The 25,917-nt window shown below is 42.6% G+C and overlaps 1 protein-coding gene across 7 annotated transcripts in view; it reads left to right on the forward strand.

Annotated features, from left to right (window-relative positions):
- The window catches only part of NLGN4X (neuroligin 4 X-linked), a 289,462-nt gene that overhangs the window by 34,955 nt on the left and 228,590 nt on the right, over positions 1-25,917 (forward strand). For all 7 annotated transcript variants that reach the window (XM_078065083.1, XM_036068458.2, XM_078065085.1 and 4 more), the window contains exon 3: positions 133-219. The gene's annotated coding sequence lies outside the window, so the exon portion shown is untranslated. The remainder of the gene's footprint in view (positions 1-132; positions 220-25,917) is intronic.

Raw genomic sequence — 25,917 nt, forward strand, 5'->3', positions numbered from 1 at the left:
ATGACCAGCTAGGTCCTATAACAACCCAAAAGAAAGGTTATGTGAGCAATAGAACCTTGGCTTTGAAGCAAGCACACCAATCTCTTTCATTGAGTGGACCAATATGTCTCTTTGCCGTTTTTATTTTAATAGGGACAGATGTGTTGAGATGGAAAAGACAGCAAGTATATGTCCCTGGAGGTGTTTTTGAAGGCATCTTCTTAGAAGGACAATGTAATGGTGAGTGTCGAAATCGTTGACTTCCGCCGACTTATGTTATTGATGCATTTGCAGCCAGGGTAAATCAAATCTAGCAATGCTTTCTGGCTCCTTTGGTAGTAAAAATAGTTTTCTTTCTCACAGTCTATTGGAAATGAACCAAAGGGCAAAGCGGTGATTTCAAGCTCATGTGGAGTGCATAGAATGGCATGCGTTGGAAATTGAGGATTTTGTAAAAATTGCTTGTTCCTCCAAATAGCGACAAGGCTGAATATGTCTCATGAATTAGGTCTACACAGATGAGAGGCTCAGCTTCCTGACTCACCTCGTATAAACCTTTCCAAAATTTACCCTCAAGCCCATTGGCCACTGGAAGCCCACTCTGTTCTACATTGAGCATCTCAAGCTACAAGGGCATTTGAATGGCAGTGGCCCCTCGAGAATGGGATCCAAAATGTCAGAGGTGTGGTTCTAACGCAGGCCGAGGGGCCCACTGAGACCACAGGATCTTTCTCTCTATCTGGAGAACAGGAATAGAGCACATCGCAGGGAAGGGGAAATGGGTAGAATACTTTTGTGGTCTCTGGTTGGGAGCACTTGTTAGTAAAATCATTGCACCCTTCAAAATCTGGACCCATCCCTTCCCATACTTAGATTTGAGAAAGGATGTGTTTTAATATGTTTCAGGTAAATGGTTATGTCTTTTCATGGCTCAGCTGTCAATTCAAGCCCTGCTGAGGTAGTATTATGATTATATTACTCACGTATTCGTTATCTACCATCTTTCTCATCACTGTGAATACCAGGCTTCCAAACATTTTCCACCATTGAGACCACAAACGGCTTTTAGCTTCTTTAGACCCGACCACATAATTTCCATATCTTTCCTCTGTCGGTAACAAACTTACATAGGATTCCTGGATTCTACAGGATTGTCAAGGTCGTGTTTTTTCTATGAGACCCTTGTTCCCAACAAACTGGATTTCCAAACTCCTCCCCCATTTCCTGCCATAAAAAAAAAAGGGGGGCTAGTTCTTTTTTCAAAGACTATTTTTAATTGACAAAGACTCACGCTGTCCCCCTTTTGTTATTAACATGCAAATTTGGAAGATGATGATAGATGGGAAAATGATTACTATTTTTAGCTGGTATAGGTTATTTTACCAAAGGCATTCGACATACACAGGCATTTCTCATCAGCACATACACCTAAATCATCATTAACAGCCCATTATGTAAATTCCTTTGTCTTCTGAATTGTGCAGCTTTCTAAAAAAATATTGGGCTTCCCCCCCTCACCCCCGTTTTTATTTCCTTTTCTCAATCTGGAGGAGTATTGCTATCTAACCGGGGCATGAAATCTTGGAACGATTTGTCTTCCTTCTCACACGATTTGATTTTGTAACAGCAACCCGATGCATCTTGGTCATAATCATTTCGGTAGCCGCTGTGCTAGGAGCACTCTGTTTAATACAATCAGGCTGTCCTGCTTCCAAGGAGAAGCCGTGGTAATAGGTCTGGCATTGCGCTCCGAGCCGTGGACGTCACAGCTCATAATGTGACAGTTCACATAATGAAACCCAGAGGGAACATTATATAAAGTGCACAATCAGGAGGGGAGAATGAGGACTTCTGAATCTAGAAAGGCCTTTTGGATTTTGGCCATGGGCAATTAGACCAGGCTTTATCGACGTGTGTGTGTGCAAGAGGTTGTCTAAATACCCATCTGAATCCGGGTGTGCTTGGTGCTCACACTTTGAGGTGGCCTCGACAAGGGGTGATCCCAAGTTGGAGCACGTCTGAATCGGGGTGTGCTTGGCGCTCACACTTAACGGTGGCCTCGACGAGGGGTGATCCCAAGTTGGAACTTCCTATATTATATGCTGAGGACAGATGCATGGCTAGATGCAAAGCTCACGACAGGGAGTTTTCCTGTTCGGGCATTCCCAACATGTGTCCATGAGAACTGAGAACTCCATGGGTCTTCATTTGGAGTCATTGTCATTCACGAGGGGTGCAGGCTTGTGCATGGGGCAATGGTGCCTTGATCTAGGTCTGCTGATAGATGTAAAGAATAGAGAGACAGGCGTCCATTCCCCATTCACAATGGGGCTTCTGAGATTATAAATGAAGAAAACCAGCTGCCTAGGAAAAACAGATCATTCAGGAAGCCTCTCTGATACTTTAAAATTTCAACGTATGCCACTTGAATCACATTTTCTATACAATGTTGCCTGAGCATTTTCTGCTTTTGTAATCTCTGTGAAGGGAGGCTCTTTGCAATGGATTTTCATAGCTGTCTGGGTTGGCGTTAGAAATTCCTTGATTTTATTCCCAAGATGGCTTATTAGTTCAATTCAAAACCGATGACCAAGGATAATTCCTTCCACGGCAATCCCGGAATCGTAATTTTCATTTTTAAATGAGAGGATCCAGAGATGAACCAGGAATTGGGAACTTCAGGATTATATGGAACTGAATTTATGAGTGTATCAAAGATGCTGATGATGAGGACTAGTGTAGGGGCTAAGAATAAATTTGAATGTTGAGATAGTTTGTTTATACTCTATTTAGTTCTGAACTCGTTATGCCGATAGATCTTTTATTAAATATTTTGTGATTCAGAGGGACACAGAGGAGTTCTGTAAATCCATTTGGTACAGCAACTGGGATATAGACTTAAATATAATAATATAAAATTTACATAAATATAATAAATAACATAAATATTATATGATTTATATAATATATAATAAATACTTTGTTTTTGGTTCTCCTTAATCCTTTTCCTTTCAACTATCTTCCAAACCCATAATGTGTCCTTTGCACCCACACAATACTGGTTGCTTTTACCCCTAATTTAATGCCACTTTTCTGCCAAAATGATATATTTCAGAGTAGAATAAAGGGGCAAGTGTATCTAGTTGAGTAGAGCATTTTACACTATTTATGAGTTATTTATGCATAAGTTAATTCTGTTGCTCTCTGGAGGACATAACTAAACTCGACTTTTGAGTAAATGACCTTGAAACACGTGCAGGCGTAAGGTGAGCTAGCTATGACCTGTCTGCCATGACCTGTGGGCAAGTCACCTGTTTTTAGAGAGGTTTATTGGAACATAGCCACACCCTGGCATTTACTTTTTCTGTCTATGGCTGTTTTACATATGCTGTGTCAGAGTTAAAAGGTGTCCAGAGCACAGGACCTGGGAAGCCAAAAATATTTATTATTTGACCCTATACCATGAGTTTCCCAATCCATACCTTAGGGCGTGGCATGGTTTTTTGGAAAGTGGGAAGGCCGTTCATGGAGAACATCTTGGATTCACAAATCAGTCATGAATATTAATATAAAATAAATTATGCGTGCTTATATAATACATGCATATACACATGTACGTGCATACGATACATGTGTGTGTGCAAGCATGTATGCATGTATTATGTATGTACATATATGTATACAATAGTATATGTTTTCACATTGGGAATTCTATTAATGCCTCCTCTACACCCTTTTAGACACAGAGCAGGTGTTTGTAACCTGCAGCGTGGGATGCATGCATGAGTGGGGTCTGGGAGCCCTCGGGAATATCACCTGTGAAATCTCCATGCACCAGGGAGAGATTTGACGACCATCCACACAGCGTGTGTGAGGCTGCTAACACACACCGTTTAGCGTGCATCCTCTTTAGCTGTTGCAGCAATAATTCTGATTGCTGTGTCTGGTGGGGCTCAGGCTCCCAATTAAGCCAGTTGACCGTGGGGAGCCATATTGACCGGTGTTGCCATGCCCCCGTCCATTTGTTTTGTGATCTAGAAGAAAAGAACACTTGATTAAGTGCAGGCAATTATTGTGACTTTTTATCCTGCTTCACTAAACTTTTCAGCAAAGTGCATTTGATAAAGTTAAAGCCAGGGGATTCATGGATTCCATTTTTGGTGTGTTTGAGAATTTGAGAGCAAGATAATTCTGACTCAGCAGGCTTCCTTGAAGTGGGTAATTAATATCCATAGGGAATGGGGTTGTTTTGTTTTTCTCCGGCAGGTTATTGGATGTCATACTTGCCGTGCTGTGATAGTAAATATCAACAAAATATATTTCACTTGTAGATGATGGAGGATCTTTTGCTTAAGAATGTTCCCTTATATGCCCCTACTTCTTTCCCCTTCTGTAGCGATTGATGATACAGGAGTTTCTGTGGTGTCCCTCAGTATGAATTTATTTAACCATGAGGTGGGGTTGATGGGGAAAGGCAAAACTTTGGTGAGGCAGAATGTAACCTAATCCACACGAACGTGGTTAATACGCTGGAGGGGAGCACCGTTCCCCGTTCCCTCACATGAACCTTCACAGTGTCCTTTAGATGCAGTTGGAAATTGAAGTAGAACATTTTCACTCTTCCCCGTACTGAGCCCAGTGCATGGCATGTAGGAGATTCTCAGGAAGTGTTGGGTGAATGCGGGTCAACATGCTCAACCCCGTAGTTTTGAAGTGGGGCAAAGTCTAGTCCTGGCTAAGTAGACCACATAGGAGAGTGACAGTGGACGAATCCTCTTATCTCCTCCTGTCCCTTCAGCTGAGAAGGGAAGGGAATGAGCCTGCAAGATGCCAATTTCATCCGACCCTGGGAAGGCGTCCTTCCACGCCTGAAGTTTCCCTACAAATTGGTCCAGAGCTGACCAGCCTCTAAGAGGATGCACCTTTTTTCTATTATACAGAAAATCCTTCTGCAGTTCTTTCTTACCATGATTACATTATTGCAGAAAATACGTTTTAGTAAGGGAGGTCTGACCACCAATTAGGGTATGTGTGCTGGGGAGGGTTTCCCACACCGTGAAGAAGGTCTCTGACAGCCACTGGGTGTCCTGCAATTTAATGTGATGCCAACATTATCTACGTGCAGACAGTGTCAGATCCCACAGGGTGAGGGCTCAGTCCTACAAGAATGCCCACCTTACACTTCAGACACCAACTGCAAGTTCATGCTCGTACTTGTGCTTCTGACCCACAAGCTGTATCGATCAGAGGTTCCAACGGTCCCCTCCGTGGGTTTCATTAATCTGCTAAAGCAGCTGGTTCACAGAACGTAAAAAGAAACATGTCACTCACTAGATTATAGGCTTATTATTAAAGGCTGTAAATCAGGAACGGCCCCGAGTAAGGTGTGGACAATGGGCATGGAGCATCGTCCACGGTCTCTCCACGTCTGCCTCTCTCCCCAAACCTCTCCATGTTCACCAACCTGCAAGCTCTCTGAACCCCATCCTTTTGGGTTTTTATGGAGGCTTCTTCATTACACAGACAGGATTGATTAAATCATTGGGCGCTGGTGACAGATCCAACCTCCAGCCCTCGCGGGGGTCAGAGGTAGGTAAGTCAGAGGTAGGACAGAAAGTTCCAGCCCTCTAATCAATCACACAGATGTCTCCATTAGCAACCAGCACCCATTCCTAGATGCTTTCCAAAAATCACCTCATAACCTAACCAAAAGCACCTTCATTGCTCTTACCACTTAGTAAATTCCAAGGGTTTTAGGAGCTCTGTGCTAGAAAGGTGAAGATCAAATAAATTTTTCTTATTATAAATCCCAATATCACATTCAGAAAAACCAAGCATCTTATTTTTACCCAGAGACGAATAAGTATTATTTTCTTCCTTCAATTTTTGCAAACATGGAATAAGAAGAAAAGAAATACGGTGTCTTACGGTGTTTGTCTATAGGTGATAGGCACTTGGAAGCAATGCAGTGTAGACTCTAGAAGGTTGTTTCTCCCTGCCCCTGGTATTTGTTCTAGTCTCATATATATGCACAGAAGAATATAAATTATTTAGCATTGACTTATCTGTAATTAAGTCTTCTAAATGGACTAGTATTTTAGCTGCTGTATTTTCTTCTCCAATTACTTAGAAAATTCAAGCCTTCCTTGGGGAACACTTGGTCTTTCGCTTGGGCTTTTAATGGTAATTGATTGGCTTGTTCAAATTATGCTGTTCTGGGAAGAAGGTTAACAAATAAAATCTGGCAAGGTGATAAGCAGAGGGGGTAGGATAAATGAAGAGCACTCTGTGTCCAAGATAGGTGTCCCCATGAATTTCTTACCTTTCCAAAGTTACCGATTGATAACGAAGGTGAAGTTTACAATGGGAAGTGGGCTGCCCACAGAGTTAGTGTTTTGGAATAGGTGTTCCTGTGGTCTGTCACTTGTAGGATTTACATGTAAAAGCCTTTTATAATCATGACTTCATTAGAAGTCTCGACTAATTTAATTCTTTTTAAAGATTTATTCATTTTAGAGTGACAGAGAGAGCAGGGGGGAGGGGCAGAGGGAGAGGATCTCAAGGGGACTCCCCGCGGAGCGTGGATCCTGACGTGGGGCTCCATGTCACGGCCTTGAGATCATGAGCTGAGCCGAAACCAAGAGTGGGACACTCCACCAACTATACCACCCACGAGCCCCTAATTTAATTCTTTTGATATGATATCATAAGTTGCATGTTTAAAATATTTAAACCAAATACTTGCTCAAAAATTAATGAATGAGGGCAACTACAGCTGACAGTGAATAACTGTCATTTATCATTTTCTGCTCGGAAACATCAGATTACTGTGTAAATGTCTCACGGTGCCGAACCCGTTTTACCATCAACGGGTTGTCAGGTATTTAAAAAGCATTTCAATTTCTGTGGTTAAGTCCTAGAACCAGTCTTGGAGATGATGTGACATCGGCCATCGCTTACATTTTTTAAAAGGAGTAAGATATTACTGAGTTGGGATTCCAGAATATCTGACCAGAATTAGAACAGATTTAAGGAGGAAGTCCGTTTAAATCAGTTTCATCTACAGTGCATGAGAACATCTGAAGTCATGTTCAACAGTGCTGCCATCTTGTTTTTGTGTAGTAAAGATCCATGAGTGGATCTTCTATATTAAAGAGTCATTGGAGCAATTCTTTTTTTTTTTTTGTATGGAAATGGCTAAACTGCTTTCAAAAGAACTTACCAAGTGATTTGACCGTTTGGGGCTGAGAAAGCAAACACCAGGTGTCATGGCGTCCGCGTCCTCACCGCTAGACGCTTGAGGATCTTTCATCTAGGTTTCTTAATATGCCCTGTATTTGGAAATGCACTGGCAATCTTGCACGTCCAAAAGGCACAATCCTGCTGCTCTGTACCTGCTCTGTATTTCTTAAGAAACGCTTAGTGACAGTTACCTTCCTCCGTTGCTATTCTTTCTGCCAGGTATGAATTTCTCATGGCAGCTTTAACTGATGATCACAACCTTAATGGTCTGCACAGCACACCTGAATAAATACAGCTCTGGATGTCAGTTATTGGGGGTAAATACCCGAGTGTTCCCCCCGGGCTGATGCCTTTTGCAAGCTCTAGGAGAGAACGCATTTCCTTGTGTTTTTGCACATCAGGGGGCTGCCAGGAATCCTTAGCTTGGGGTCCCAGATCACTTTTCACCCCTCTGCTTCACTGGTCACATCTGGTCACATCCAGTTCTATCTCCTTCTCTGACTCCCTGCTGCCTTCTTCTATTCAGGACCTTGTCATTCCTCTGGGCTCACCCGGATCATCCAGCACCATTCCCTATCTCAAGACCCTACATTTAATCACATCCGCATAGTCCTCGTAAAGTCCTTTGCTGTGGAAGGTTATATAACGTTGACTCTTGAAAAATATGGGTCTGAAATGCCTGGGTCCACTGATACATAGAATTTCTTTTTTAAGATTTTATTTATTTATTGGGCAGAGAGAGAAAGAGCACAAGCAGGGAGAGTGGGAGGCAGAGGGAGAGGGAGAAGCAGACTCTCCACTGAGCAGAGTCTGACGCAGGGCTTGATCCCAGGACCCCGAGATCATGACCTGAACTGAAGGCAGATGCTTAACCGACTGACCCACCCAGATGCCCTGAATTCCTTTTTATCAATACAGTCTTGTAAATGTATTTTCTCTTCCTTGTGATTTTCTTAAGAACGTTTTCTTTTCTCTAGCTTACTTTGTTGTATGAATACAGTACAGAATACGTAGAACATACAACATATGTGTTAATTGACTTTATGTTTTTAGTAAGACTTGCACTCAACAGTCAGCTGCAAGTAGGTACATTTTGGGGGAGTCAGAAGTTAGATGTGGATTTCCAGTTGCACAGGGGTCAGTGCCCTGTTGCTCCAGGATCAGGGATTCTGGGGATTTGGAAGTGCATGACTTTGGGGGGGGGGTGCATTATTCAGCTTACCACATGTAGGCGGCCACGATCTTGTCCATGACCTTGGGAGTGTCTGTAGATGCATCTCAACTGTCCTCGTCAGTGACCTCTAGGACATCCGTCCCCTTCCTTGGGATGCTCTTATCATGCCTGACAAGCTCTTGTTTCTCCTCCTCCTTCCCGAGGCTGCTTCTCAGACTCTCCATAAGAGCCCTCCTCACTTCTCGTTCATTAAGGTTTAGTTTAGCTCTCGCTCACAAGCATATGCGCTTAGCATGTTCCTTCCTTCTTTGCTCTGTCTCCTTCTGGAATCCCACCCTCTGTACTTGAGAGTGGGTGTGTCTGGAGGACCCCTCCCCTTGTATGAACAAAGACTGGGGGCTGCTGCAATGGCCTCTGGTGACTTGGCCCCAGGCTCCCTATTGCATCCCATTTCTCACATCCCTCCACATGCTCTGTCCTGGGCAGCTCAAACTATTTAGAACCTTCCAGAATCAGTGGTGTTGACTCAGACCCTCATGTGTCTTCAGGTATTGCTTTCTTCCCCTCCCTTAGCTGACCTTTCTTCCTGGATCTGAGTTCCTGAAAAAAACCCCGTTCCATCTTATGTCATGAGGTCACCTGAATGTCATTTCCCAGGGAAGCCTTTCTCCTCCATGATAATCACTTATTGAAGAGGGCACCTTCGTTTTCGGCATTCTCCTGCCCATTTACTTAAATGTCTGACTTCCCGATGAGCCTGAAAAATCCCTCAAGTATAGGACATATTTTGTATTATGGTAACCACCACCCCCTCTGACATAGTAACCCCACGTGGTCCAAAGTGATTTATTGAATTAATTGAACTAATATTTAATTATTGAATTTATTGAATTAATAACACAAGAGCAATGAAGTCAATCCTTGGTGATAGCGTCATGACTTTGTCCATCTCTTCTAAGTGTATTCATGTTCATTCCATAGCATGTGCATCTCTGTGTGAGGTATATTGTAATGGATTATTAAAGAAGGTATTAAACTTGAGGGTTCTTTGTTATCATCTGCTAGAATTTATTAACATGCATGCAGAGTTGTCAAAAGAGGGCCAAGGTTCCAAATGACCATACCCCATCCTAATGTTCCGGAGAGCTGTGGATGTACCAAGGAAGATGAGAATGAAGTTCTCCCCAAAGCACAAAGACTTATCACTGTCGCTTAGAGGGAGACAGGCAAAATATTGGTGCCTTCTAATGTGATAGTGTTTTCCCCAGGAATGCTTTACCTTCACTTGACTTAAAGAAAAATATAGGCCCCAGTAGTGGAAATGAACCGATAACCTTGTGCCATTGCATATGGCTCTGCTCCAGGGGAGATCCTAAAGAATAATGCTTTCAAAATCACATCAAAAAATCAAAGTGAAGATTGCAAAAAAAAAAAAAGAAATTGCTGTCAGCAGTTTAGACCTTGTGAAGGTCATGTAGAGAACCACTTACCTGGAGTTTACAGCAACTCTGATCTCTCTCCTATTATTTTTTTGAGGAAAATCATAGTCAAAGATTTTTTTCTTAACACAGTCTCTGCTGCTACTTTCTGTTTATAAACAGTAAACAAATGCATTCAGCATTCATTATCTACAATAAACGGACATATCCAGCGTTCCATTGGGAGCCTTTCATTAGGTTTAGTGTAACGCTTGCTCATGTGCTTATGTACTTAGCACTTTTGTTCTTTGTAGGTTTCTTGTGTTCAAGTCTTTTCAAATTGAACCCAGTTCCGAAAGCTACACATCCATTTTTCAAGCACAAAATGAGGTGAATTTACTAAAAACTCAAAGGGATCTCAGTGACAGGACATTAATCTATTTTAATCATGTCTCATAAGCTCTGAAAAGGTGGTCACTTGACTTCAGCGTGATAACTAGTAAATGGCAGGGAGTCATAAGGAGATGTCCTTAGGAAGTCAGAAAGGGACCCCACGTCACAGCCTTGTAAGCTGAGAAGAAGCCACCTCCTTCTCCATCTTGTTTTTGCACTTGGCTTCAACTGGAACTTTGATGGTGTCCTTGTGATTTGCACTTGCCTTTTGGTCCTGAGAGAGAAGCACCTGCTCTCTCCACCCGCTTGACCTGAGAGGTTGGGTTTCGGGTGGCAAGTAGTCAGTAAAGAGAAAGCTGAGGTTAGTGAGAGCCCTCTGAGCAGATGAGGGTGTGAACCCAACACTGAGCAGATGAGGAGCATGTTAACCGAGCACTGAGCAGAGGAGGATGGTGTGAGCCCAACACTGAGCAGAGGAGGATGGTGTGAGCCCAACACTGAGCGGATGAGGGTGGTGTGAACCCAACACTGAGCAGATAAGGTTGGTGTGAGCCCAACACTGAGCAGATGAGGTTGGTGTGAGCCCAACACTGAGCAGATGAGGTTGGTGTGAGCCCAACACTGAGCAGATGAGGAGGGTGTGAACCCAACACTGAGCAGATGAGGAGCACGTGAACCGAGCACTGAGCTGAGGAGGATGGTGTGAACCCAATACTGAGCTGATGAGGGCATCAGAGTCAGTGAGCACCCATCTAGTGGCCAGACCATGGTACCCCACATGCACCCTGGGAAATTCCAACATCAGGGTTTCTCTCTCTTAGCAATGCCATAAAAATCACATAAATAGCAGGACTCTAAAGTTTAGCCTACTCTTTTTTTAAATGACTTTTCAAAGCCCTTGACACTCACGGAAAATGGTTTACATTTAGGATGGTATGATCGTATTGCTGGGATGACATTACCGGAGGCTTTATCCCCTTCGCTTGAGTATATTAATGTTTTATAGCTTTTTGTCATCAAAATATGCCTGATTTTCCTTACCATGCCATTCTCAGAGGTTTGGTGTTTTTTTAGGTCTTAAGATCTGGGAGCTTTCTTGGCTCTGACCTTCAAAAGCTTGACTTGATGTTGTCTCTTTGCCAGTACCATGGAATTTAGCTTTCCTCGGTTTTACCTGAGTTATGTAAACTGTGTCAGCACACTCACACGAGTGACAAGATCAATATATGCTTAGCATTTCTATATTTTACTCCTTTTTAGGATAAGTCAGTGAGGGAGATGTGTTTCTCAGGCTCATTGCACATGATCTTGAATGATGTGCACGCTGGTGATGATAGTGACTGTCAGCACATTGCAATATCTGATTTTAAATACAATGAAATAGTCCGTGCCCGCTACAATAATTATGGATGCATTTGTTTGCTCTGTGGTTTTCAACCTTCCTTTCATATACATGGTCCTATTTGATTGTGGAACAGGTTAAGCAGAGATATCGTGTCCATTGGGTAGAAAGTGAGCTCTAAGGAAGTGAATTGGTTGCCGGAAAAATCACTGTGGGCTCTTGTTCAGTGACTGTCTTGTCCATTGGGTCCACGAGGATCAAAGGAGATGGTGCCTTCCTAGAACTACAGAGTGACAAAATCAGTAGATGAATTGTGTGATTTCCTCAGTTATCGGAAGTTAGTGGGTGAACATGATCACATCTGATTGTGCTCCAGTATGTCATGTAGACCGCCTTTTATGTCTGGTGGTTATAGAAGCCATAGTAATATTCGAGAACACAGAGGGAGAGCGCTACGAGCAGGCCAGGTTCATAGCACCATCTGAAATCTGTCGGCCTCCATCATCGTCCCACTTTCTAAACGTCGGATGTGTCAACTTTGTAGATGCCTCCTGGTGTTCTTTAAAAATGTCCAGAGGTTCTTCTACCTCTAAGCAGTTTTTCATGTTCAAAGGACATGATTCTGCATGAGTAATCTGTTATGTGGCAACTGGCTAGAATTATAAGTCAGTCTAGACCATCCTATACAGCAAATAGACACATACCAAGATATTTTATGATGCTTGTGGAATCAAAACAATGATAGATGGAATAGGATGTTATTTACGTGCACAATATAAGGGGAATCATGTGCCCCCAAATACCGTTATTTCTTTTTTCACCGTACCACCCTAGCATTCTACCTCCTGAACCCAGCGTTATCTCTTTGGGCTATCAACCATAACATAGGCTGACAATCAGATAGCTTTTCATCTGTGCTAGGATCTGTTCCAAGTGCTTTTTATATACTGACTCAATCATCTCAACCGCTGTATCCAGTACTTACCATTCATATTGGTTTCCTATGGCGGCTGCAACAAATTACTACAAACTCAGTGGCTTAAGACAACACACATTTATGATGTTACACTTCTGGAGTTCCGAAGTCCACAATGAGTCTTACGGATCTAGAATCAACATGGCAGCAGGGCTGCATTTCTTCCCAGGCTCTAGGGGAGAATCTGTTTCTTTGCCAGAGCTCCCAGAGGCTGCCCCATTCCTTGGCTCATTGCCCCCTTCCTCTGGCTCCAAAGCCCCTGGCTTCAGTCCTTCTCATACTATGATCTCTCTGGTTCGCTCTCTTCTGTGTCCCTCGTTCTTTTCTAACGATCCTCATCCTTCCTTTGGGCCCACCTGGGGGGATCCAGGATCATCTCCCCATCTCCAGGTCAACCGATTAGCACCCGTAATTCTATCTGCAACCTATATGCCTGTTTTCCACAGAACATAACATATTCAGAGGTTCTGGGGGTTAACATGGGGGCATCTTTGGGGGGCCATCATTCCACCTACCACACAATTACGATCTTTACTTTAGAGCTGAGGAAACTCAACACTGAAGGTTAGATGTCTTCACCAAGGTCATAGGGTGGCTATGTGGTAGAGGCATGGGAGAGGATGACCACGGCGTGAAGCCAGGAGGCCACTGTCAGGGTTTGCTCTGGGCAGGGGGTAGGGCACATACTTACCTGAGATCCTTGTGAATCCAAAATCTCTCAGGAGCTGCCTTTTGACCTTCAATGTGAAGGAGCAGGTACAAGGCAATGGGTTAGAAATAAGGGGGAGGGGGAAGCAGAGTGAAATTAACATAGACAGTGAAATAGACCCAGAATATTAAGCCAATCTGAGCAATTTTGGAGTCCTAGATTTTTGTGTGTATGTGGAAATAGCAAGCACCACCTTCTTCAAAATCTGAACTTAGTGGGTGCTCTTTTCTCCCCAAGAAGACTTAGAAATTTTCCATGAATTGTCAGAAGAAAAAGGTGTCTAATGATTCCCCAGACAGGATATGGAGGGAATGCGTGCCCCTCCTCTGTCCTTTGCAAGCACTTTGATCGTGGCTTCAGACACGCGTTAATTGCTTCCATAAACTTGTAAATAATATTTCTGCAACATGAATGGAAACTTTCTCAGTAATCCTTTTTGTTTTGCAGACTGTGGCTTTTATTTTAAATATTCAATTTTGCTGATGTATTTTAAGAACTCAGTTAAATTACAGAGGGATTGATTTGAAGTCAGCAACCTCTTTATATTAACGCTGCCAAATATCCTTTAACGTGAGAGTGCTAAGAGACACCAGAAAATTTAAAGCTCAGTTAACACTGAGGGGTTATATTATTGAATCGTTTCGGCTCTACTGTGTAGAATGCCATCACATTGGAAAGACTTTATATCCCAGTGGTTAAGAACACAGGATTTAGAAGAAAAAAAAAACCCAAAAAGGTGTGAATACTTGGTACCACCTCTCTCTCCTTAGACAGGTGTCAACTTTATATATATATATTTTATTACCAAGGAAGAACCTACATTGACACGTCATTATCCCCCAAACTTCACAGCTTACATTAGGGCTCCCTCTTGGTGGTGTACATTCTGTGGTTTTGCACAAATGTAGAATGACCTATATCCAGCATGACAGCATCATACAGAATACGTTTATTGCCCTAAATTTTCTCTGTGCTCTGCCTAGTCATCCCTCCCACCCCCTGCCCCAACCCCTGGCGACCACTGATCTTTTTACTGTCTCCATGGTTTTGCCTTTTCCAGAATGTCCTAGAGCTGAAATCATAGACCATGGAGCCTTTTCAGGTTGGCTTCTTTCACTTAGTAATGTGCATTTAAGATTCGTCCACATCTTTTCAAACATAGCTTGATTGCTCACTTCCTTTTAGCCCTGAGTGCTATCCAATTGTCTGGATGGACCCCAGTTTATCCATTCACCTAGGGAGGGACATCTTGGTTGTTTCTGAGTTTGGGCCATTGTGAATAAAGCCACTATAAACATCCACGTGTAGTTGTTTGTATGGATGTAAGTATTCAACCCCTTTGGGTAAACACCAAGGAGCATGATGATTGCTGGAATATACATTATTTGTCACGTTCTATAAAAGGGAAGAAGCTACTTCTTGTCTTGACTCCTGAAATGGTTATGTGCATTGGGAATGAGAATGCACTCAGCAAAATCATTCTTCCAAAGACAGTGGCAGTTTGTTTGCCAAGGGGATTAATCAGAGCTATTTTTAGGGTAGCATTTCTAGCATGGAAAACAAGCAAGTAAGAGGAGGCGTATGGAAGTGCCCATTTCTCGGCAGACCAGCCCACTGACCTCCGTTCTTTGGGTGAGGATGGTGTAGTAGGCAACGTGAGCTTACTGACATCCACATCCATCATCACGTGTGTCTTAGTAACAGACATCTACCACGGTGAGCTTAACGGAGGAGACCAATGTAATAAATCATTGATGTTACAGAAAATTACATCTGCTTCCTTGTCATCTGCTTTCCTTCCCCTACATGTACATGTTTTCCACATCTTTGCAACCTTTCCCTGTGTAAGCTTCTCCTCTAGGGAAAATGTATGGGATTTAATTTTCTGTAGATGTAATCCTAAAATTGGAAAGTTAATCCCACAGTACTGTTTAGATAAGCCATGGACTTTTCATTTGCAAATTCAAGGATATGGAAATTGTCATAGACGGCTGATATATTTTGGATAAAAGACTAAAGGGCCAGAGAATGTCTGTAATTCTGAATGAATGCGCGGTCTGGCGTTTTTTGCAAAACAGCTGTATCGCACTCTTCTGCTTTGATAGGCAACTCTGTTTAATAGTTTCTTTTCTATACTTTTCAAAGTCATCTTTGTGCTTCTTACCCTGCGGAAATGAAGGGGGGTCAGCAGCGTAACTGGTTGCAGGGATAGGCGGTTCTCCCACCCCGCGTTAACGTCAGTTTTGCTGCTACCTCAAACAAGGTGATTGTGGTGTGGGGAAAATGCCAGTGACCACGGCGCCGATGTCTACTCTTTTCTCGCATTGGATTTTGGGGACTGCTTACTCCCACGTAGCATATTACCATGTCCATTGACTTTAGAGCTTTGTCGGGAGACCTGCAAACAGTCCGTTCCACTAAATGTTCGGGTGTCTAAACGTATACATGAGGTTCTTACTTAGGGTTTAGATGGGAGACCCTAGCCTTAGTGGAAATGCTAGTGGCCATTAGGAGAACTTTTGGCAACATATGATGGACAGGACACAGCTTACAGTCTTGAGCTGATTGGATGATGTAGATGGAAGAAAGTGAGAATATTAATTGAGGAAAGTTTAGAGCTCAATGTTGGCAAATATATTTTGTCGTGCATTTGATGCATGACACTCCCCCTCGCTCCTGGGGCCATCTTATTCTTCCACATGAATTTTTACTCTTAGCCCTATTTCTTAGTAATCTAAAAATTGCTTTAATCTAACCGTATTAGATGCATCTGTGCCAGATAAAAATGAAAAACAAAAAGAAATACTTGATGACATGCTATGTAAGAAGAATGAAATAATACACGAAATATATTGGATCAAGCTAGGTCTTAAATGACTTTGGAAAGCATTTACTTTGATGTAATGAGATTGCATCTCGTAGAGTGCATTCTCCATGCTTCCGGGTGGTATAATGGTACATGATCTTATGCTACCCCACCATTTCTCTTGCTAGTTTATTTTTTAGTGCAGGTTCTTGTATTATGTGCGGGGCTATTTTTGTCAGAGTAAGAAAAATAAATCATTTCCATGGTGGTGGAGAATTCCAGGTTTCCCTTTATCCAGGCTGGATTGAACACATGCATCAATCTTGCTACCTCGGGGCGCCTGGGTGGCTCAGTTGGTTAAGCGACTGCCTTCGGCTCAGGTCATGATCCTGGAGTCCCAGGATCGAGTCCCGCATCGGGCTCCCTGCTCAGCGGGGGGGTCTGCTTCTCTCTCTGACCCTCCCCCGTCTCATGCTCTCTCTCTCTCTATCTCATCCTCTCTCTCAAATAAATAAATAAAATCTTTAAAAAAAAAAAAAAAATCTTGCTACCTCTTCCAAAACCTTGTGCTCAATTGAAGTTCTGTGAGACCACACATTTCCATCCTGTGTGGCAAAGTAGTGTCCTTCACCCCACTCCTCAGGAAACTGAAGAAATTTATGCGGGAGGAATTCAACCCAGACAAGAAGCACCAGGCACTTGAAGATTTAGTGAAGTGAGCACTGAGCGCTTAGACCGAAAACTAGGGAATTAGATAGAGTTTGCTTGCCAGTGGCCAGTCAGCCTTTTCTCTCACCCTCTCCTCCCACCAGGGTGAAAGCCACTGGACTTGCACAAACTGATATTGGAGGATTCTTTTTTATGGGGAAGCTGAACAGGCAGTTTCTTCTGAAAAGAATCCCATAAATGGCATTTGAAGACCATTTGAGTAAATTGCTTTTTCATTGTACAAAGTTCCACCTGCTGAAAACCCCCACATAGAGCTTATTCTCAAATGAAAAAAGATAGTCTTAATCCTACATATTACAGTGAAACCTGTAGTAAGAGAGTTTAAAGATAGCCAATCGAAAAGAGTTATCTGGATGAAGCACACAAAGCATCAAATAGAAAACACACAAAAAATCTCTAATCTATAGCTTGTGGGGGATAAGGCAAAATATTGATCCTTAAAACAAACAAACAAAAAAGAAATGCAGATCCTATGAAAAAGTAACATAATAAACATGCTTTTAAAGCTTGGATGGGAAAATAAATATGAGGATATTTCCTGTTGGTAAAAGCTAATGAGAGAGTGATAGGAAAAAAATGAAAAAATTAAAACTCAATCCAGGAATTTATCATACATGCAGTGATTCTGGAAAGAGATAGATATGACTTCTAAATAATTTAATTTTTCCTTTGGCATCAAAAGACCTGAGCTTCCAGATTTTGTGGCACACTGGATGCCCAACACGTGACTGGAATGAACCTTACTCCCAAGCACACTGTCCTGGGATTTCAGAATAGTAGCTACATTGGGGAGATACTGAGAGGTTGGGATCCTCAGAGCGGTTGGAGGAGCATATAAAAAAAGACAACAACCCATAAATAATCAAGAGTTAGAAGGCCATGGGACCCTTCCAAGTCTTTACCGAAAGTTTGGAGACAGAGAAACACTTTCGCAGTTGTAAGAAAAGCAAATTTTGACAAGATAGAACTCTATCCTGAACCAAACTGTCAATGTGAAGTCAAACTAAAGAAATTTTTACTCATGCAGGTTTTGAAAGATTTACCTTTCATGCACTCTTTCTCAGAAAGCTGTGTCTTCCTTCAAATGTCTTCCTTCCAATAGCAGAGTAAATAAAATGGAAAGACTTGGTTTCCAAGAAACCAAAATGGACTCAGTGGAAGATGGTGGAAGGAATTGGGTCTGAGATGAGTGCTAGGAGCACATTGGGACAAAAAGGCTCCTAGAGAGACAGACCTGGAGGAAAAAAATAAAAGGAAATAGGCATTTGACCCTGTGCAAAGAGTACTTGAAATGAGCTATAGTTCTGTGGGAGCATTTAGAAAAATTGAACTTGTCTACTGTTCAACATGAAAATGAAAACATGAAAATGAAAACCTGAGGCTGTTACTGTCTCCAGATAGAACAGGTTATTCAGGGAAGGAGATTTTATAGAGTACAAAGCTCAGTTCATGAGTGACCATGAATCTCCTGGTCACAATAATGTTAATATTGAAGAGTGGTATACCCCAGAATAGTGTTGTCACTCTGCTGGGATGTGCGGAGGGAGGATGCAAACAGGGTGGTGGTTGCCTGTAGAAAAATTTTAGATAGCATCCAGAAATAATATATAATATATCTCCTGAGCAGGCGTGGTCATGGCATGGCCATGGGGCTGGTGTGTGTTGGGGTAGGGATTTGCTAGTTGGTGTTACTGAGGCTGTTTAAATGATGCTCATAGTTTGGGTTTTAGGACTTCATGCGAGTCTTTGTTGAGACACAGTTTTTCAAAAAGAAGAAAATAAAATAAGGCCCCAGTTGCCTGGCATATGTGCAGAGCCCCATCAGAAGCAGCACCATTTTGCAAATTTGGCTGACTCTTAGCATAACCTGGAGAATTTCAAACATACCTGATACCTATGCCTTAGTCCCCCAGAGATGCTGGCTGGCTGGGTCCTGGGTGCCACCTGTGCAGTGAGATTTTTAGGAGTCCCCCAAGGATTCTAGCACACGGTCAAATGTGAGAACCATGGGTCTAGAGTAGCACAGGTCATTGCTTTGATTTAAAATCCCATCCACTGTTCCCTTCATCTAGACACAGTGCTTTGGGTTAAAAAAATAAGTCGAGGATGCCTATTGAGCAAATTTCATCACTCAGTCGTTTATTTTGTCCCCTCTATTCTGTGATGTGTTCTTTAGAGAAAGCCTGTAATCACTTAAAAATGACCTAATGTTTTCTCCCAAAAGCTTTCTATTTTCTGGTTGTTTTACTTTTTTTCTCCCCCCCTTAACTGAAGTCACAGAATGTTCTTGTTTTGGAGTGCTTTGCCTATCCTACGGGAAGCCCATTGTGCATGGTCCGTGGCGCTGTTCCAATGTAATTGTTCCAGTTTCTCCTGTTTCTGTGACTGCACATGAGGTTGAATTAAATATAATTTTCTCTGCTTGCATTTCCCTGGCGCTCATTCCAAGTGGCCCCGCACAGGAGCTCCGTGCATCCGCTGGTCTCATTCCATGAGGTCCTTTCAGTCAAGGGCCAGGGACATCATTACCAGTGCCAGAAATTTGTTCAGTGGTCAAGGATGCTTGTATTGAAGCAAAATTTTCTTTCATTATAACCTGCCCTTTCCCAAGCTGCTACAATGCAGAGGACTGAGTTCCTACGCACGAGCACTGGCGATGATCCATAGACCGCTTTCCCTACCTTTTGCAGCGAGCCTCGTCTACCTTTCTTCAATGCACCTTCCACCTGATCAATATTAGACAGGTTGTAGGTCTGCATGTTCTCCAACGAGATGCCGCTGGCTTTCACAAACATTTATGTTTGAGTCCCTTTTATCCTCGGAGAAGCTAACTCATTAAAACCATGCAGTGCTGACATTTAGAGTTGGCACCATGACACAATCTTCATCTTGAGTCTCTTTGTCCAAGTATTGATTTTTGGAGAACTGACTCATTTGTTCTCCCTCTCTGCTGGAGATGCCTGTGGTCTCTCCTCCTTTGAGGTCCCTTCCGTGATCCGAGAAATCGGAGTGTTTCTGATGGGGAGCTATGTCTCTACCCTGCCTCTTCCGATTTTCCTTTGCTTTTTATGAGTTTTGGCTTCCTAATCTTGCTCTTTTAGAATATCCTTACAGCTGATGAATTTTTAAAAAATATTCCTTTGTGTATTTCTATAAGCTTTTAATCTGTGAGATAAAATTGAACACCCAAAATGTCCTGATTGGGGGTGGGTCTTGTAATTTTAATCTAGTCTGTGAAAATCTTAGGGAAGAAGCTACTGTCTCTCACATACACAACAATGTGTACACACCTATACACACACACATATAAAACTGAAGCTTATTTGTTAATACATATTGAAGCCAGTTATCTGGGCTGCATAAATTCAACACATTTTCCTAGTGACCTAGTTAATTCAAAGGACATACTTCATAGAGGCAAATTGTTTTATATTAGTTGTTTTAAGTCCTTTTTGATGCGATCAGCTGACGGTGCTCTCATATTTGAAGTTGCAGTAGGAACTCTTAAAATGGAACCTTCCCAGTTGGTACATTTCCACTCGGGGGAGTTTGCCAGGTGATAATTTCACATCCAGATTTCACTGATGTGTGTACCACATACTCTCAGTGACACTGTCTGGGGTGGCCAATTGAAAACACGCAGAAACATTCTTGTTAAGAGATAATTAAACATGGGGGAAATAGAACAATCATGGCAGAGGATTTAATTGGGTTTAATTGGGTTCGGAGGAATAGGCTTCGGTAAGAGAATAGCTCTTAATAGGAGGTCTGAAAATAGCCAAGGAAAGCATTAATTGCAGAAAATCTGTGACATCTGATTACCTTAGGGAAAAAAAAAAAGGACCAACCTTTTTATATCCTTCTGTATAGAGAAGGAGGGGACTGGGAGAAAGAAATCGTCCCATACGTATATTTAAGAAACACAAGGAGTTTTGAGATTCAAAAGGGATCAAAAATGATGCCCATACTGGCAAGAGAGAGACCTACCCTTTTAGAGTTTCAGGATTTTGCCATTTGTTATGAAGTACTCTGGAGCTTATATAATATTGAGCCTTTCCTGGTCTTTTCTCTGAGAAATGGAGCATGGGGGTTGGAGGGCGGGGTTTGAGAAGCATCAGGGTGATGCACGCCCCTATCAATTCTGTTTATCGCTGGCATTCTTTCTCATGGCTTCATAGAAGAGACTCCCCTTGAGCACACAGCATCCAATTTAACATTCCTTTATTTTCAAGTTGTAGGTGTGAAATTTAAGGGGCTTTGTTCAGAGAGAAAGACCATGTGGTTGCTGGAGTCTCTCCGGAGGTTAGAGGTGCCCTGGTCTTGCAGGTGATCCTGCCCCCCCAACCCCCCACACCTATGCAAAGGGCACACACAAGTGTTTCAGTTCCTGGATGAGAGAAGCTCCAATGTTGCTATTAGCTACTTCTTGTGGGCACAGCTTTGGCCTTTAGGGATGCCAAGATGACATGATCTCAGGTTCCACCAAAGGTGTCCAGGGAGAGGTGACCAGGAAGACGTCCTTCACCTGGGTGGATATGACCAGAGCCGAGCGAGACCTGCAGGTGGAGGGAAGGGTCATTTATTTTCATGGTGGACTGATGCAAAGGGCAGGTCTTCCCAAGGGAGGGAAGAAGAGCCAGAAACGCCTGTATAAAAGAGTTGAGTAGATGGTCTTCATTCATCCAACCACAGCCACCTTCTCCACCAACGGAGAGCTGTGCTGTAACCTTGTTGTATCCACAAGGTCATGATAGCTGACTATCTCCTCACCACCCTGAGGCAGGTTGTGTCAATAGTTTGGCCATTAGTCAAGGGTTCTTAACCATCAATGCTTGGGGTACGTGTGTGTGTGTGTGTGTGTGTGTGTGTGTGTGTGTGTGTGAGTGAGAGTGAGATCCCTTTGTCAGCTCGGTGAAAAATAGACTTTTTCTAAAAATAACACTTTTAGGGGCACCTGGTTGGCTCAGTCAGTTAAGCATCTGCCTTCGGCTTGGGTCATGATCCCAGGGTCCTGGGATTGAGTACCGCATTGCGCTCTCTGCTCAGCAGGGAGCCTGCTTCTCCCTCTCCCACTCCCCCTGCCTGACACTCCACCTGCTTGTGCCCTCTCTGTCAAATAAATAAGTAAATAAAATCTTTAAAAAAATAAAAATAAGAACAACACTTTTAAGTCCTAAGATAAATAAGCTTAAAAGGAAACCAGTTTTAATGGAAGAGTTATCAAGATATTTTTTTAAATGTGCCATAATAACGTATGTACTTCTTTCCTGTTTATTACATATTCAGATCTGGTTAAGAGCCTCATTAATGACACAATTTCAAAATGGCAGTGAGTTTATGTAGTATTGTCTGGTGTCTGCAATAGCATTAATTTGATAGGGAAATATATGTGATTTTTATTGGGGGAAAATTGCAGGAATTTCTGATACTGAGTGTGTGTGTGTGTCTGTGTGTGTTGCACTTAACCTTTGTAATTGAAGAAGAAAATACCACATTTCAGTTCACATTCAGCAAAAACAAAGATGAGATTTATCTGTTCACATTCATAGAACCCTTGAAGGGCATCCATTGAAGGGCATCTGGGTAGGAGTGGGGATCATGGAGTCTGGGTAGAGGGAAGGGTTTTAAACATTTTTCTATCCAGATTTCCTTTTTAAAGCCTGCATGTGTAGGTAGGGATTTTTACCAGAGCTGGGGGATGGGTGTGAGACTGACTAGGTCTCAGTATGGTGGGTGGAGCGTGAGAATTCTCTGTCAAAAAAACCCCCCCAAAACAGCAATGTAGTGGCTTACACTCTTCCTATCATTTTTACTTAAGACATTTTAAGGCCTCAAGAGCAGTTATCGTTGAATGCTATTTACTGCCTTTCTTGGCAAAATACTTTTCCTTTTAGTGAATTTTGCCTTGTGATAATATTCATGAGGCTTTGGAGGTAGATTTGCAAGGAGATGCCTTGGAGTCCCATCATGTATTCCGGACTTGACCCTGGTTCTGTCTCTCAACTTTGAACTTCTTATTCTTGCCTTTCTGACTCTTATCCTTTATTTTACAGCCTTTTCCCCCTTCCCATGCAAATGTGCGGGAAAGGCTTTTAAGGGAAGCCTCTTGCCCATATTCCCTGTCTCAGAAGCCCTGGTCATGTCCTAGAGCTGGAAGGTCGTCTCAATTACGTTCTGATCCCCAAGCAGGAAACCTCTCTGTAGTGCCTCCATTTCTGGGGAAGACTCTGTTTTCACATACAAATACTCCCACTGGAGGGATGCAGAGCAGATATTTCGGGAGAATGGGTTGGGGGGATGTGGTGCTCAAGACCGAAGACAAATCCTGCCTCTCCTGGGAGCTTGTGCAAGAGTCATGCTCAGGAAGGAAGATGTGTGGAGAAAGGATTGTTTCATAACCTGGAGCTCTACAGCTTATAAGCCTGTCACCTTGTCATTTCAGGCGACTGTGCGATCAGAAACCCAGGAGAGGAGAATGTGAACAGTCAGAGAAAACATCACACAAACGTAGTAATTTCCAAAATACAGGCTCTTCCATAAAAGATGGAGCAGCCTTCCCTAGGAGATAAAGTAGGCATCTCCTGCCCTCTTTTTTCAACCTGCTGGGGTCATGTAACATCGAAGTGGTCCTTGGGTCATGGATGGTGTCTTGGGATACGTTCTAAAGACACTCTCCATTTTGGACAGCACACAGCTCCTTAGGGGAGGCTGTGAACAGCGGTTTCAAAGCTACTTATTGAAGACCCGCAGAGACATCCTTCTCATTATCGCCCGAGATGGTTTTTGCCATTGTCTCTCCCTCGGGAGCACACCCTTCTTGTGCACACTAACCTCAGAGGGTCCAAGTGCTCAGCCATCTGTCTGCAGACCCACCACATCTGAGGTTCCAACTCCACGTCAAACTGGGTTATTAATAACTATGCAACTCTTCTTTTACTCAAACTGATAGTTTTCCTTTGCAGGAGAACGCATTCAAAGTCCTCTCTATCTTAAATATTGCCTTTCAGTGATTGAGATTATGTCTGCTCATCGTTTATTGCTGCGACATAGCCTTTCTATAGTATGGCAAGAGGGCCTGGCACCCGGGAGTCGTTACTTTGCTTGCAGACGTGCAAACAAATTTAGTCTCAACACTGCATCAGAATGCTATTTTTTTTTAAGTTAGTTTTCATTGAAATTGGCCGAAACTGGTAAAGTGCCAAAGACTCTACCACGTTCTACTGCTGTGTCAAAGAGGGAACCAAGACTCCCTGTTTTCAAGATAAAATTCCTATGGGTAGAAACCGCAGGGGCTAGACCAGGGGACCCAAAGGAAGTTTATGTCAGAAACATGACTGGAGCTGGGGGTGGGCACAGAGGTTTACCCACAGCAGATGAGCTAAGGAGAACATCGGGGAACCTGACCTTGCCAGTTCTTCTCTGCCTTTCCTGTCTTTCTGACTTCCTTCTGCATCTTTTCTCTTCCCTTTAATTTAATAACCTCTGCTGAGACCTTCTATTTTCCAAGCGTGAGTATTAATCATCTCTGGTCTTTGCCCTTAGATTGCTCATAGTCTAGCAATGAATGTAAACATTTAGGAAGTAACTATGACATAATGTGAGTGTTCCTTCTGGTATTATCTTTTCCACTCTCCATAAATCTTGGTGAGCTTGTATTCACATTCTTGAAGTTCAAAGCTTAACTCCTCCGTTACTGTCTTGAAGAACCCAGCTCTCTCAACATACCTAAAATTTTAAATGCATCTCTTAGACACTCCATCCCAAATTCCATCCTGCGCGAGGCCATGGTCCCCACAGAAGGAGGAAATGGGCCGCACTCGTGCTTAATTGTAGCAATTTCAAAACAGGCTTTATGTTATCAGCTGGGATGTAGACTGGGTTCAGATGAGAATTGGATTGGCGTCTCTTTATATTTATCAGAGTGGGTTCTGCGGTGGAAGCATTTACTAGAACCTCAGAAAGTAATTCTAATTAGTTAGCATTTCTTGGGAGGATACTTCTTGTTCTAAATTTACATGTTTATGTACATATTTATATATGTTTATATCTATGTATATTTATATATACTATATAATTAGAGGTCTGTATTCACACACACATGTATATTCCCACACACTTACAGTCGCATACCCGCTGATGTCCATACGTTACATCCTGTACTCTGCCCATTTTATAGATAAGAACTGGAGGCATTGATGGTTTACATCCTCCTCTGTGGTTGCTGAAGGAGTTCAAGGCTGGGTTTATGGTAGGCACCGTGAGTCTAGAGGGCATGTTCTTGACCAAGCCCCAGATGCCCCCCGCCGCAGGTATTTAACACGTGGACGAATATGTGTTGCGATGTGTCTCGTGGTGTATTTGAGTCTTGTTCTTCTGGCTCATGCCTAGAGCCCTCTATTTGGAAAGGGATAATCAGCATCACATAGAACATGTTTTATTGATTATCTACAACATAAAGAGCATTGAACAAGATACCGTGGGGATTTACAAAGAATGGAGAAGGCATAATTTCTGAACCTAAGGGGCTTAATATTTCAGTGACTTATTTGGAGACGCACATACATACGTGCATATTCATACCACATTATTAGTTTGGATTAGTAGACATATATATTTAAGAACTTGTGTATATGGGATATATAGTGTTTCTGTATAATATATACTCCATGTGTATGTACATAAACAGTGTGTGTGTGTATATATATATATATATAATATATGTATGTAAAGTTTAAGAACAAACTTATGAATTAACTCCATATAGTTAGGTGATAGAGGAGGGCAGTAGATTATTTATACTGAACCAATGGTACAATAAATCAGTGGGTATTGGAAAAAAGAGCATCTTCATTCTGAGTCTTGATGAAGGAGTCACGTGAGTGACGTTGGTGACATTTTTACCCCGCTGATCAATGTCTGACACAATAGACCTTCCCTTGTTTTTCTGGATCAATTATCTCGCTGAAGTAAGTTCCTCCTGCAGAGCGTTCTGTACCCACCGGCTTCCATACTTCCATACTTCATGTACACTCCGTTTCGAGGATAATAGCGTGAGCTTTCAGAGAATCCTCAGGCTGAAGGCATCTTAAGGGGTGACTTTGTCTGAGCCCTCCTTGGCTAGCTCAGGGAGTGGAAGCCCTGGGCGCTGA

The sequence above is a fragment of the Halichoerus grypus genome, chromosome X (assembly GCF_964656455.1).
Source record: "Halichoerus grypus chromosome X, mHalGry1.hap1.1, whole genome shotgun sequence".
NCBI lineage: Eukaryota > Metazoa > Chordata > Mammalia > Carnivora > Phocidae > Halichoerus > Halichoerus grypus.